Source organism: Silene latifolia, chromosome 9 (assembly GCF_048544455.1).
Source record: "Silene latifolia isolate original U9 population chromosome 9, ASM4854445v1, whole genome shotgun sequence".
NCBI lineage: Eukaryota > Viridiplantae > Streptophyta > Magnoliopsida > Caryophyllales > Caryophyllaceae > Silene > Silene latifolia.
This window is the reverse complement of record NC_133534.1, coordinates 60111018-60124679: the sequence shown is the minus strand read 5'-3', so window position 1 is coordinate 60124679 and position 13662 is coordinate 60111018. Positions and strand designations below refer to the sequence as shown.

At 43.4% G+C, this 13662-nt stretch overlaps 1 long non-coding RNA gene across 1 annotated transcript; it reads right to left on the bottom strand.

The window, feature by feature from the left end:
- Positions 1-10826: 10826 nt before the first annotated feature.
- Positions 10827-11292, bottom strand: LOC141602712 (uncharacterized). Its single transcript, XR_012524630.1, has 3 exons — positions 11229-11292; positions 10962-11098; positions 10827-10865 (listed from the first exon to the last, which is right to left on the bottom strand). It is a non-coding gene; the product is annotated as an uncharacterized LOC141602712 (long non-coding RNA).
- Positions 11293-13662: the final 2370 nt, after the last annotated feature.

The window sequence follows — 13662 nt, the reverse complement described above, 5'->3', positions numbered from 1 at the left end:
AATCAAACCAGGGTTCAAACCCGTGAAACAGAAGTTTCGAAGAATGAGGACAGAATGGGCTCTCAAGATCAAAGAAGAAGTCGATAAACAATTCAAAGCCGGGTTCATCAAAGTTTCCGAGTACTCAGACTGGGTAGCTAACATAGTACCCGTACCCAAAAAGGATGGGAGGATCCGTGTTTGTGTTGACTTTAGAGACCTAAACAAAGCAAGCCCTAAAGATGACTTTCCTCTACCACATATCGACATATTAGTGGCTAATACAGCAGATCACGCGTTACTATCCTTCATGGATGGATACGCGGGATATAACCAGATCAAGATGGCCTTAGAGGACATACATAAGACCGCCTTTGTCACTCAATGGGGGACCTACTGTTACACGGTCATGCCGTTCGGGTTAATCAACGTCGGAGCTACATACCAACGCACCACAACTACGCTCTTACATGACATGATGCATAAAGAAGTTGAGGTATACGTAGATGACATGATTGTCAAGTCCAAGGAAAGAGAGGGACATATTGCGAACCTTTGCAAATTCTTCTCGAGGCTACGGAAGTACAACATGAGACTCAATCCTCAGAAATGCGCATTCGGAGTGACATCTGGCAAACTCCTGGGATACGTGGTTAGCCAACGAGGTATAGAAATAGACCCTTCAAAGATCAAAGCTTTAATCGAAATGCCGCAACCTCAAACAGAGAAAGAAGTTCGGGGATTCCTAGGCAAAGTACAATACATCAGTCGATTCATATCGAAACTCACCATGATCTGCGAACCCATGTTCAAGAAGTTAAAGAAAACAGATCACACCATGTGGGATGATGACTGTCAGAAGGCTTTCGATCAAATCAAGGAAATACTAGCCAAACCACCAGTGCTCATGCCACCCCAACGAGATCAACCTCTTGGTTTATATCTCACGGTAACTGAAACGGCCATGGGCGCCATGCTAGCTCAAACCATAGGAAAAGAAGAAAGAGCCATCTACTACCTTAGCAAGAAGTTCTTGGAGTACGAGTGCAAATACACACCACTCGAGAAGACATGCCTCGCTCTTGTGTGGGCAACGAAGAAGCTACGCCACTACATGCTTAGCTACTCCGTCAAAATATTCTCCAAAATGGATCCTGTCAAATACCTCTTCAAGAAACCCGTTCTCAATGGACGTCTAGCGAGATGGACTTTGATTCTCTCTGAGTTCGATCTTAAATATATACCTTTAAAAGTCATAAAGGGGCGCGCCTTTGCCGAATTCTTCGCAGAGAATCCCATCAATGATACACAAACGATAGACACTTGGTCATTTCCGGATGAGGATATACTCCAAACAGATGTAGACTCCTGAGACCTCTATTTTGATGGAGCATCGAACTTAAGAGGATTTGGAATATGGGTGTTGCTCATTTCTCCTGAAGGCGAGCATACACCAATCTCTGTCAAACTCGACTTCGAGGTGACAAATAACGCCTGCGAGAATCTGGCTTTGTCTCATTGGATTGCAAGCGGCAGTAAGTTTAGGCATCAAGAATCTTCGAGTACACGGGGATTCCTCTTTGATCATCAAGCAAGTTACGGGATCTTGGAAAATCCGAAGCGAAAGCTTGGCACCTTATCAAGCCAGAATAGACCAAGTAGCCCAATTCTTCGATCAAGTAACCTACTTACATCTACCTCGAGAAGAAAATCAATTTGCGGATGCTCTTGCAAAACTCGCATCTTTGATTAACATGCCGGATAGTATGGTAGAAATGCCTTTATGCATCGAACGGCGATCAGAGCCAGCTTATGTGCACCAAATCACCGATGAAGAGGAAATTACGGAGGAGCCTTGGTTCCAAGCAATCCTAAACTTCAAACTCAACGGCACCTATCCACCGGAAATGGACAAAATGGGACAACGCGCTATCCGTTTGCTATCTTCCCAATACGTCCTCGTGCAAGGAGAGCTATACAAAAGAACACCTCTTGGTGTAATCCTACATTGTCTTGATCATTCACAGGCACGAAAAGTGATGGAAGAAGTCCATGATGGAGAATTTGGCCCTCACATGAGTGGACCCATGATGGCAAAGAAAATCACACGTTTAGGATATTATTGGACCACGATGGAATTTGATTGCATCAAATAAGTGAGACATTGCCATAATTGCCAGATCTTCGGGAATGTGCAACATGTCCCTCCCTCATTACTTTACACCATGACATCTCCCTGACCATTTTCTGCTTGGGGAATTGACATCATCGGCAAGATCACTCCGGTAACAGAGGTCACTTTGTTTCATCCTAGTAGCAATCGATTACTTCACCAAGTGGGTAGAAGCGGCGTCCTACACCAGTCTTACAGCCAAGAACGTGGTAAAGTTCATACAAACCAATATCATCTGTCGATATGGTTGCCCACATGAGATCATCAGTGACAATGGATCACATTTCCAAGCTGAGACTGAACAATTGCTAGCCAAGTACAAAATCAAGCATTACCACTCCTCGCCATATAGACCACAAACCAATGGCGCGGTAGAGGCAGCGAACAAAAACGTTGTCACAATTCTCAAGAAAATGATTGACAACTATAGGGACTGGCAAAGCAAGATACCCTTTGCTTTATGGGGATACCGTACATCCGTTAGGACGCCCACTGGGGATACTCCTTTCTATTTGACCTACGTCATGGAAGCCGTACAACCAGTTGAGCTAGAAATACCATCCTTGCGTATTTTACTCGAAAGTCAAATACCCGAAGCCGATTGGAAGAGGGACAGATATGAAGAGCTCATCCTCCTCGATGAACGAAGGTTACATGCATTACATAATGTGTAAACATACCAGGCACGTATCAAACGAGCCTTCAACAAAAGGGTTAAGCCAAGGAACATCAAAAAGGAGATTTAGTCCTCAAATCTATTAGGGCTCTTTTACCTGTCGATCCACGAGGAAAATTCAAACCCAATTGGGCCGGGCCATTCCTAGTCAAGTCCATACTTCCAGGGGGTGCGGTTAGGATCACAGACCTAGACAGGAACGAATTTGCCAACCCAACAAACCTTGACCAATTAAAACGTTATTATGCCTAGAATAGGAGCAAAAACGCGCCTCGCGTAACCTCACGTGTCGCTCTTGCGGCACGAAATAAACGGCCCCTGGAGAAGCTGAATCAAGCTAATGTCATCTTGCTCTTGCATTTTGACAATTTGTCATTCTCATATCATCAAATAAACTAAATTGCATCTTCAAAGTAAGTAAAGCACATGCTTACTTTCTAAAGTTCATTACAAGCTCTTGCTTAGAACAATTATTCTTTTACATTTACTCGAACTGCGCGCAAGGGTTTGATTTCATTTTTTTAATGAATACGTAGGCAATCCTTCACGGGATACAACCCACTTAATCGCTTTAAATGTAAATAGAAGGACATTTGCAAATGCATTTGAAATTCGACAAGAATAATAAAAAGAAAACCACAACGGTTTCATAACCAATCAACCTCTTTTATTTCATAATAATAATACGTTACATAATAAAATCATAATAAAAAATATATAGGCTAGGATTCTAAAAACCCCACCTTCTTATTACAATAATAATAATAATAATAAATAATAATAAAAGACATAGGCTACTCCTCCATTTTCCCTTTGCCTTTGTCATTTTTATCATACTTCTTGTCGCGACCTCAAGCCGGACGCTCCTGCGCCACGTCCGACCTAATCATCAATGGTCTCTCTCGTGGTCTCGCTTTGCCATTCTTGCCAACCACCATCTCGACGGCAGGAGAAGTCTTCGGTTTCTTCGAAGGATGAACAACTCGAAACCCGGCTTCTTCCTCTCCCTCAGTCAGATGCTTCTCCTTCTCCTTCTCCACCTCGCGAACCTTGTAGTCAACAGGTTCACACTTCCTCAGTCTCTCGCGCTCCTCCGGAGTAGCAGCTTTCCTCCACCGCATATAGGAATCTGACACCCATAGAGCACTGACAGAAGAATTCAAGAACCAAATGTTCCTCTGAGCCCATTTGATGGCCCACTCTCTTCGACTCTCCGTAGTAAGCGCCACGGCAATCTGCGGGACAGTGTCAAGCTTTGGGATCATCTGCTTCAATCCAACCTGCCTCATCAACCTCTCTGAGAAGATACATATCATAAACTCCAAACCGGGAATGCGAACAGCTCGGGTAGGATCCAGGGAAGATACTCCAGTGACAGATTTGAGGTGCCACCATGGTACGATCCATCTAATTAAGGGGCCATCTTCACTTTTCAACTTGTTTTCCCAGTAGTTGCACACTCGAGTGAAGTCCACCATGTAAAGCCTGGTCCTCATTGCAATCGAACGAGCATGGTAAGAAGGAACATTAGCTGGGGGCTCGATCAATCGAAGACGCTCCATAAGCCAAACCTACCAAAAGCGGGTATTAGAAAAAAAAAAACAAACGAAAAAAAGAAGGAAAAAAAAGAAAAAAAAAAAGAAAAAGAAACAAAAAATATTCTTTTACCTGCAAAATAATGGGACTTCCCAAATAAGGTAGGTCGCGATTGGCTTTCCTGTTATCCAAGCCCAATAGGATCTCTCCTAAACACAGACAAGCTGGGCTCCTACGCAGCTCCATTTGCTCAATCAGGCTCAAAAGACGAGGGTCGCCTCTTATGTCCTCATCAGCATGCCCTTGAAGGACATATACATGCAACAGGCAAAATCCGAATGCCCTTCGCCTCGCAACATAAGAAACAGTAGGATCAGCCTTATTGATGAAGCGATCGATGAAATCCAACATTCGCACTCCTTTAGAAGTCACAAGACGGTCAACATCAACTCTGGCCAGTCCAAGCAAGTCTCTAAACTTATTCGTATACCCTTGAGAAGTGGAGGGAATAGCAGGCAAATGTTCCGGATCCCAACCACCAATCGCAGCAATCTCCTCGGAAAATGGGCAAATGTCTCCTCCAGGGAAGGCAAATACGTGATGATTAGGGTCTCAATAGTCAAGACAAGCATCGAGAAACGGTTTGACTACCTTGATCAATTTCAAGCTCAAAAGTGCTCCAAAATTATAAGCACCCATGTCATACTTCTCCACACTAGAGAACTCATTTGTCCATTCTTTTAGACGAATTTCAAGAGTATTCATGATGTAGGCTTATTTTGGGAGTTTTGTGTAACAAGACGAAGAAAGACGGAAGAATTATGCGAACAAAACCTCCTTCGACGTCTCTATTTATACTAAAAGCTGTTTCCTAAAATCCGTCAGAACGGACGCATTGGGGAATAGGCGCAGCAGGTGTTGCGCCTCTTCGAAGGGACGCAACTCTTGCTGCGCCTCTTCCTCAGCTGTTTTTCTGTGATTTTCCGCCTTGGATCTTTCCTAAATTCCTCAACGAATAATTTCCTATTCATACGGGTTATTATTTTGGTAAATGCGTCAAGTTACCATATTTCGTGTTTCCTAATTTCGCGGGCACGCATCTCGAGACGATATCGACATTTTCGTCATTTTAGCACACTTATACATTCCTTTTTTAATTTTCTTTTTGGGGAATCATTTCACCAATTTAATTTCATTTATTCTTTTTTTACATTTTGGTATTTAATTTCATTATATCATTTTTCGAACTTACTTCTTTTTCTTTTGGGGAAATCATTTCACTCTCCACTTCAAACTTACATGTTTTTATTTTCTTTTTTTTAGGGGGTAACCCTCCCTACCGTCCGGTCATTTCCGACCAAATTTTTGCATTTCTGGTCATTTTTTTGCATTTTCGAGTGTTTGTTTTGCGCTAATTTAGGCCATATGTACAAATATATGTTCTGTGTGATTTCTGTGTAAATTTCGGCAGCATGACGGCCTAAACCGTCATCTTCCAAACCTGTTCGAAGCTAACCTGCAGGTACAAACAAGGCAACCCAGCAGCAAAGGCACGCAAGCCCTCATATATATAACCAAAAAGGGATATGTACACCAAACTGGGGGCTCGAGCCCCAAAACAAAATCCAAATGTCCGAAAATGTATAAATGTACAAAAATACAGCCAAAAACAAGAAACAACAAGAAAGCTACTGCTCATCGCCGTCTAGCTCAACAACTCTCGCCTCGAGAGCAGCAACCTCGGTGTCGCGAACCTCGAGCTCCCTCAGCAGGCGAGCCGTCTCCTCTCGGGACTGAGCAAGCTCTCGCTCCAGCTCGCGCTCCCTCTGCAAACGACAAAACCAACTCATATCAATCATGTCAAGCATAAAGGAAAATTAGAAAATTCAAAAATAAAGTAAATGGAAGGTTCATACCTGACGTCCTTGGCCACCAGCAAGTGCCTCGACGACAGTAGCCCGCAGCCGGTTGGCTACCCACCACAAAGCCACGAACCGGGATGGCGCGACCTGCATTTCAAAAGGAAAATGTTTAGCAATTGAGAAAACTCAAGCAAATGTGTTCTTACACGAAAACTATATAGACTAGAAGACTCACCCTCCGGATCAGATGCTGCCAATCGTCCAGGCCAGCATCTCTCACCGCCACGTCAAAGTCACGTAGCTCGGAGATCGTCATCATCCCCGTCGTGTCGGTGTACTCAAGGGTCTCGGGGTACTCTGGGGGCTCGATGCCCGCCGCCTCGACCTCCTGCAAAGTCAGATGATTTCCGTTAACCGATGATCTTTCATCGTATGCTCAAACAATCAAAAATGAAAGAGGGCAAAGCACTTACCACAACCGGCCAGTACGCCAACCTCCCGTAGAGGAACACCGAGTAGTCCTCACCAGTAAGGAGGAGGGCGTCGCCACCGACGCCAGCCAGGTCAGCCTCCCTCTCCGCCTCAGAAGGCTCCCTAAACATCGTCCGAGGAGGATCGATGAGAACCGTCAAGACATCCCGAGAACACTGCCCAGCCAAGCGCTCACCCAAGTACCACACAGGACCCATCGACGTCCTCAGCAGCAGCCGGCTCAAGCTCCTAGGTCGAAGGACCTCAGCCACGAAAAGAGGGGCGCCAGCGTACTCCTCCCAAGGCCTATGCACCCTCTAGAAAAGCAAACGAAGGGTCATTCTTTTGATCAGTTCTAAAAGAAAGAGAAAGTAAGACAGATAAATGTAAGGTAAAATACTCACGCCGTCCAGCTGAAGAGCGTTCAACTCCCGCCGACAAACGTCGTGGAAGGAACGCCGACTCCTCGTGCGGCACATCACCCAATCCCTCACGACAGGATAAGCCTTCTCCACCGGCTTCGTCCTCTTGGGCGCGAGGCTCGGAAAGTAGGAGTACACCCACGCCTGTAAATCAAGATAATCAACAACGATCTTTCATGATTTGATAAGAAAAAGAAATGATCTTTCATAAGAAGAAGTGAAGGTTCATACCTCCAACAGCAGTCCAGGGCCGACAGCAGCAAGAGAAGTCCTCTTCTCCATCAACTCCGGACGAACCATGGCCCTCATGAAGCGGATGAGGACCGCAAAACCAACAGTGACCCAGTCCCAACGGCCTAGGGAGCTCAGGTCAGAAAGGAAGGGAAGAAGCTTCGTCGAAAGCCTCTCTCCCTTGTCTCCGAGGTAAATCGAAGACAAGAACCACCAGAGCCACAAGCGGACTCTCTGCTCTGCAGTGCAGGGAGGAGGAGCCATCTCCCTCCCCTCGATCGCCACCAATGCTGAGGTCTTCCCCGCGAAGTAGTCCCGCACGTAAGAACTAGGCACCAAGCCAGGTACCGCAGCCGCCTTCGGCGCCAAGTTCCAGCCGATCAACCTCATGGCCTCCGCCGAGTCAACCCTCATGGCCGTCTCTGGCCACTCAACCACCTTAGTCCCACACGGCAGACCACAAATCATGCCGTAGTCCTCCAACGTGACCCTCACCTCACCAAAAGGCATGTGAAACGTGGAGGTCGTATCCCAAAACCGGTCCAAGAACGCTCGAACAAGACTGAGGTTAGCCCGAAGCTTCCTCCTCGCAATATCCCTCCAAGCCTGCACCAAGGCACCGAACGCTCCCCGTTCGATCATGGCCCGCTCCTCAGCCGACAACCTCTCGTAGCACCCCATCGCCGTCGTGTAGCCAGAGAACGATCTGATGTTCCCGGTCTCCTATGTTGATTTGAAACAAAAGCTATCTTTAGCTAAATGAAGAAGAAAATGAATGACAAACAGGAATGAAAGAAGATGAATGAAGAGTGATGAATCCTATTTACCAAGCTCTTCACCGTCATGTAGGACAGGTGACCCTCCGCACCCCGGAGCGCGTGCCCTCTCGTCCCGTGTCTCGGCCCACGCAGTGCTCCCCTCAGCTGGCGACCACCTCGTCCAACGTTGGCCCGTCTCGGGGCTTCCTCCTCCTCAGCAGCCTCCTCCTCTAGGACCTCGTCCTCAGCAGCCATCACCGCAGCGGTGAAAGCCTCCTCCAACGCCTCCTCAAGCACCTGAGAAGGGTCAACAGCAGTGTCCACGTCCATGGGAGCCCTCCCAGACGTAGAAGCCTTGTCACCTGCAAGATTAAAGTAAATTTAGGCCGCGTCAAGTGACGACAAGCCTTGATTAGGGGATTTTTGAGTTTTTGGAGCTCCGAAATCGCTCTTTTCTCGCCATATTTGGAAATTTTCCCACAAACCCGTCCGCTTATGAGGTAATTTAGGTCAAGTTAAGCCTAATTTTAAGCCTAGTCATGGGTTCGAGTCGGAATTTCGGCAGCATTTCGTTATAACGACAATTAGGCCCTAGAAAAGTGTCCTGAAAAAGCCGTCACAAACCAAAATTATGAGATGGTAGGAATTTTACCCATCACACAGAGATTCCAAATATCAAGTTTCGCCACAAATGGGCAATTCTAAGGCTATTTTCGAAGCAATTTACGGTTTAGCTGTGAAACCGTCTCAATTTCACTCAAATGCTCAAAACTCAACAAAAATTCGAAACAAATACATGGTTATGATCCTTATACTACCAATTGGCCATTTGCAAAGTCGATTTGGCAAGGCAAAATCATTTGGAGGAAAAGCCCCAAATTTTCGACTAATTAGGGTCGAAAACCCTAATTTTGTCGATCCCATTTGATCAAATACGGAAGATAAATGAAAGATTGATACACATAACTCGATTAGTCATGGCAAATGCAAGCTCTTGGATCAAATTTTGACGGAAATGGTTGGAATTTGAGAGAGTAATTGAGATTTTATGTTTCGAAATAATGAAATGAAACCTCTGTTTCATCGGGTTTTTACGCAGGAAAGACACGCCCAGGAATAGACGCTGCGGGTGCTGCGCCTCTTCCAAGGGACGCAGCTCTTCCTGCGCCTCTTCCTTAGCTTCCCTTCATACGAGTTTTCTAAAATTCGTTATGAGTTCGTTATTTTTGTGGGCCCATCTTTGGTGCGCCTCTTCCTTGATTCTACATCGCATATTTGGTCCGTTTGACGTGTGTTCTTCGCCCGGATCCACATCTTCCAAGCCAACAGCAAATTATCGCTTTATTTCTTACCCAAGACCACTAGTAGAAAAAACCCCTACGGTGGCGGTCGAAAATGACCTTTTATAGCGGTTTTTAAAGGTTTTGGGTGCGTCGTTTATCACGGGGTCGTATATATTTTTGCGGCGGTTGTACAACCGCCACTATAGCTCGCATACAGTGTCGGTTTTCCAAACAAAACCACCATTATAGGCTTATATAAAACGACGGTTGTTAGACAAAAACCGCCACTGTAACTCATCTAATGTGGCAGTTATTGTTTGAAAACCACCACAATAGGTACTTAAGAACCGCCGCCATAGATAGATTTTTTTTAAAAAAAAATATTTGCTACCAAAATTTTTGGCAACAATATCTATAGATTTGACAAGCTAAATAACGAAATAAACAAACAATGCATACAAAAGAATGCCAACCAATGAACTTGCATATCATCCGACATAACAATAATGCCTATGTTCCAAAATTATACATCCAAGTGTATAAATAATCACATACACGTCTTAGTTAATAAAATAACCAACATTTCATGTTCTCTAAATATTTAATATCCCACACGTCTTTAACATCTTTCATCTCGTCAAGTAACATTGTTGAATCTGCAATAATACATTTAGCAAACCAATAATTAGAAAAACAGGTTGTGGCAAAACAAGTAGTGTAGCTTATTATCCCCACTTAGTATACTAGTGTGTTGCTTAGCTTTGAGTAGTGTAGCTTATTATTCCCATTTAGTAAATGTTTGAAGTCAGATACGTTATTTTATATCAAGACAACAATATTTGACATCATCTTACACTATATCAGCAGCAATTTACACAAGTTAAAGAATGAAGGAATTTACATACGAATGAACTACATCCTTGCTTGATAATTATCGCATAAGGGACAAAAGGGGGATCACTTTTTCGCAACACATGGAAGTAGTCAACCTGCACACAAAATCAAAGGAACGTAAGATTAGCTGGTCAGTATAATGTAATTTTAAACATGATTTAATATGAGACTCTTAATTAAAGATTAAAAAGGAAAAAAAACTACATTAATTTTCAGTATGGCCAGTGAGGACTCCAATGGCAATAATGCAGAAATTTGTGTCATTCAATGGTGATTTGATTGGTGCTCCAAATCAGTTTCAACAAAAATCAGAAATCAATTAGTATAATTCATCAAATCTCATGAATATCTGAGTATCCAACTCCCCATTGACTTATAGCCCTCAAAGACAACCACTTGGTGAATGGACTCCTAACTTAATATTTCATGAATACCTGAATATTTACTTGCAGCTGGTCAAGTTGTGTGATAACGAGGTGTTACTATTTGTGAATAAGGGCGTAAGGAACAAAAGAAACCATAAGACTAATAAGAGAAAGCACCTTCTATAAGTGACTGATCAGTGCAAGTGGTATTAGTCCTATTTCACAATGTCAAACAATCAAAGTCGATAATTTCTCATAACTAGAAGCACATTAGTTAGAAAATAAAAATCAAGGGCTTTAGAAAGTCCCACCTCCACTTTTACGGCAGTTCCAGAATTCAAGTGACAAAGCATCATTTTTAGCAGAGAGCAAAGTGGAGGAGCTCATCTCTGCTAACTTAGCATCATCATAACGTGTACCAGCAGCCTCCCAAGCAGCAGAAATTAGCCTGCATTAAACGTCAAACAAGTCAACTCAAACCCTCCATTGCACAAAGATCACAACACGAAACTGAAAGAAAACGGAACAAAAGCCATCATGTTCCACATATTGTATTAGGTAGGCATTTATCAAGGTACCTTGGATTGAAGAGGTACAACAACCGATGCCGCCTTTCTTCTGGAATCTCGGAAATTTTCTTCCTAGACAATAAAACGAGGTGCCAGCAAAGCTAAGAGATTACAGTCTTACACATTTAACATTGTACAATAGTTCAGAAATAATTTCAGTATCATGTTCCTATGATATATTAGTAGAAAAAACCCCTACGATGGCGGTCATAAATGACTCTTCTTAGACATAGCCTTAGCTCATGGAATGCTAAAGGACGTGTTCAGGTTTTTGTTTTTTTGCGGTTACTGCCTGCTTTTTTTGACACTTTAAATGCCTCATTTTATTGATGTGTTCACCATTTGTCCAGGAGAGTTCAGACTTGTCTGTTCTGACGGACATTGTGAACACAAATAGCAAAAATAGATTTCGATCAATGTTTCTCGAGCCTGATATTATAGTTCACTCGTGCTAAGGTTCGCAATCCTATGAGTGACATTGTGTTCCTGAAACTTCTAATTTTCCTCTTATACAAGCATAGACTTCAGATCTCACTGCCTGATATTCATTGCAATATACCACCGAATTTCATTGGCTAACCGGAATTCAAATCCGATTTCATCCAAATTAAACAAGTGGCTCACCACAAATCAAAACCCAAATTCATTCAAATTAGGGTTTAACTTTCCCCTAATGATCAACAATTTATCATATCACAATCAAATAATTAAGTATAAAATAAAATTAATGATAATAAATCAAATCCATGATGAAATCAACAAATAAATTGAAAAAAGGAAGAAATAAACCTGTTGAAAATCAGGAGAAGCGACGCAAAGGACCTTATCAATCGAAATCCGACGCCGTTTATGGTGCACGTTTCGGATGCAGCAGGGGAAATCCCATCTTTGAGAGCTATTGGTAATCGTCGGGAGTTAAATAACAAGGAGATTGACGATTGACGGCGGAGGCGTGAGAAGGAAATAGACAGTTTTCGAGTGCGGCGTGAGAGAAGAAATGGACGGTTGCTGGAGTTGTATTGTGAGGGGATTGTGAGGTTCTGGCAGTAGGAAAAAGAAGAAGACGAAGGAAATATCAACAAGGAGTACGAAGTATAATAATGTAAACTGTAAAGGGTTTTTGGAGGATTCAATTTTTTTTTTTTTTAATTAAAGTCGGTTTTATTTAAAAACCGACACGAAAACATATCATGGCGATTTTTTAGCCCAAAATATTGTAACTTTGTATTAACTTTTAGCGACATTCTTAACGTCGGTTGCTAATAGAACCGCCACAATTGACCTATGGTGGCGTTTCCTATTTGGAACCGCCGTAAAAAGCTTATGTTCTCGCGTCGGTTCTTACTTAAACCGCCACTATAGACCTTCTAAATACATAAAAATTTTGTTCCCGCCAATTTATTGGGCTTTTCGCGTCGTTTCTATTAGAACCGCCATGATAACTGCGTCGTGATAGGGGTTTTTTCTACTAGTGGACCTAGCTTGCCGCAACGAGCATTCCCTCTTTGACAAGTGTTTCGACACGCCTTTATTCTGTTCCCCCAGCGTGAGTACACGGATAGACTTTTCCTTTCGAGACATGGAGATCAGTTCCCGATTATGTTCCCCCAGCGAGAGTTCACGACCGACAGTCACTTCCTCTCGAGACATGGAGATCAACATCGACCCCAAATTCTTCCGAAGTTTGTTTGAAGCTGAACACAAGCAGATTTCACCCAGCAGTTCCAGACTTTGTCCTGCTGTCTTCTCCCAATATCGCGTTTTGTTTTCCCTGGAGTTTCAAAGAATTTCAGGTATGGTCTCTTCTTATGGCTGGCGAGCCTCCTTACTTAGTCTAATGGACTTTAAACGACCCTCTCCGATAGTCGACAGACTCTAAAATGTTCCCGACGACAGGTCCTTAGTTCAGACCCCTTGAGCCGCCTCGCGTCGCCATAGCCGTCAGGTTGTAATCTTCGATTAACCTGATGGCTATACTTTGACTTTCGCCTTGTCCAAGCCTCAGTCAAAGTGGGGGCTCTGTAGATACCTCATTTCTGCACCTCCCGCAAACCACCCGGTGATGATTGGGCCGCATGTTTGGTACGCGGAACGATTTGTGACAGTTCGTAAGTTTATCGTCAAGTGATCGCTCAAACATTTATGTCTACCTCTTAAATGTCATATACTTGCCAAAACGGTCGTTTTGGCAGTAATTAGAGTACATTTGGAGTCCGGGCCTAAAACCGTCTTCATTTTCTGACAACCATTAAAATGCCGAGTCGGAATGTTCTGGAATGTTCCGGATATTTCTATTCCATATTTTATAAATCTTTTACAATCTTTTAATCTTTGGTAAACAATTTCCCGTAATATTCACACAAAATATTAAGGAAAACTAAATTATTCCGTTATTCCATAAACTAAACACGGAAATCTTTCTTTCGCAGGAGGAAACCACTTG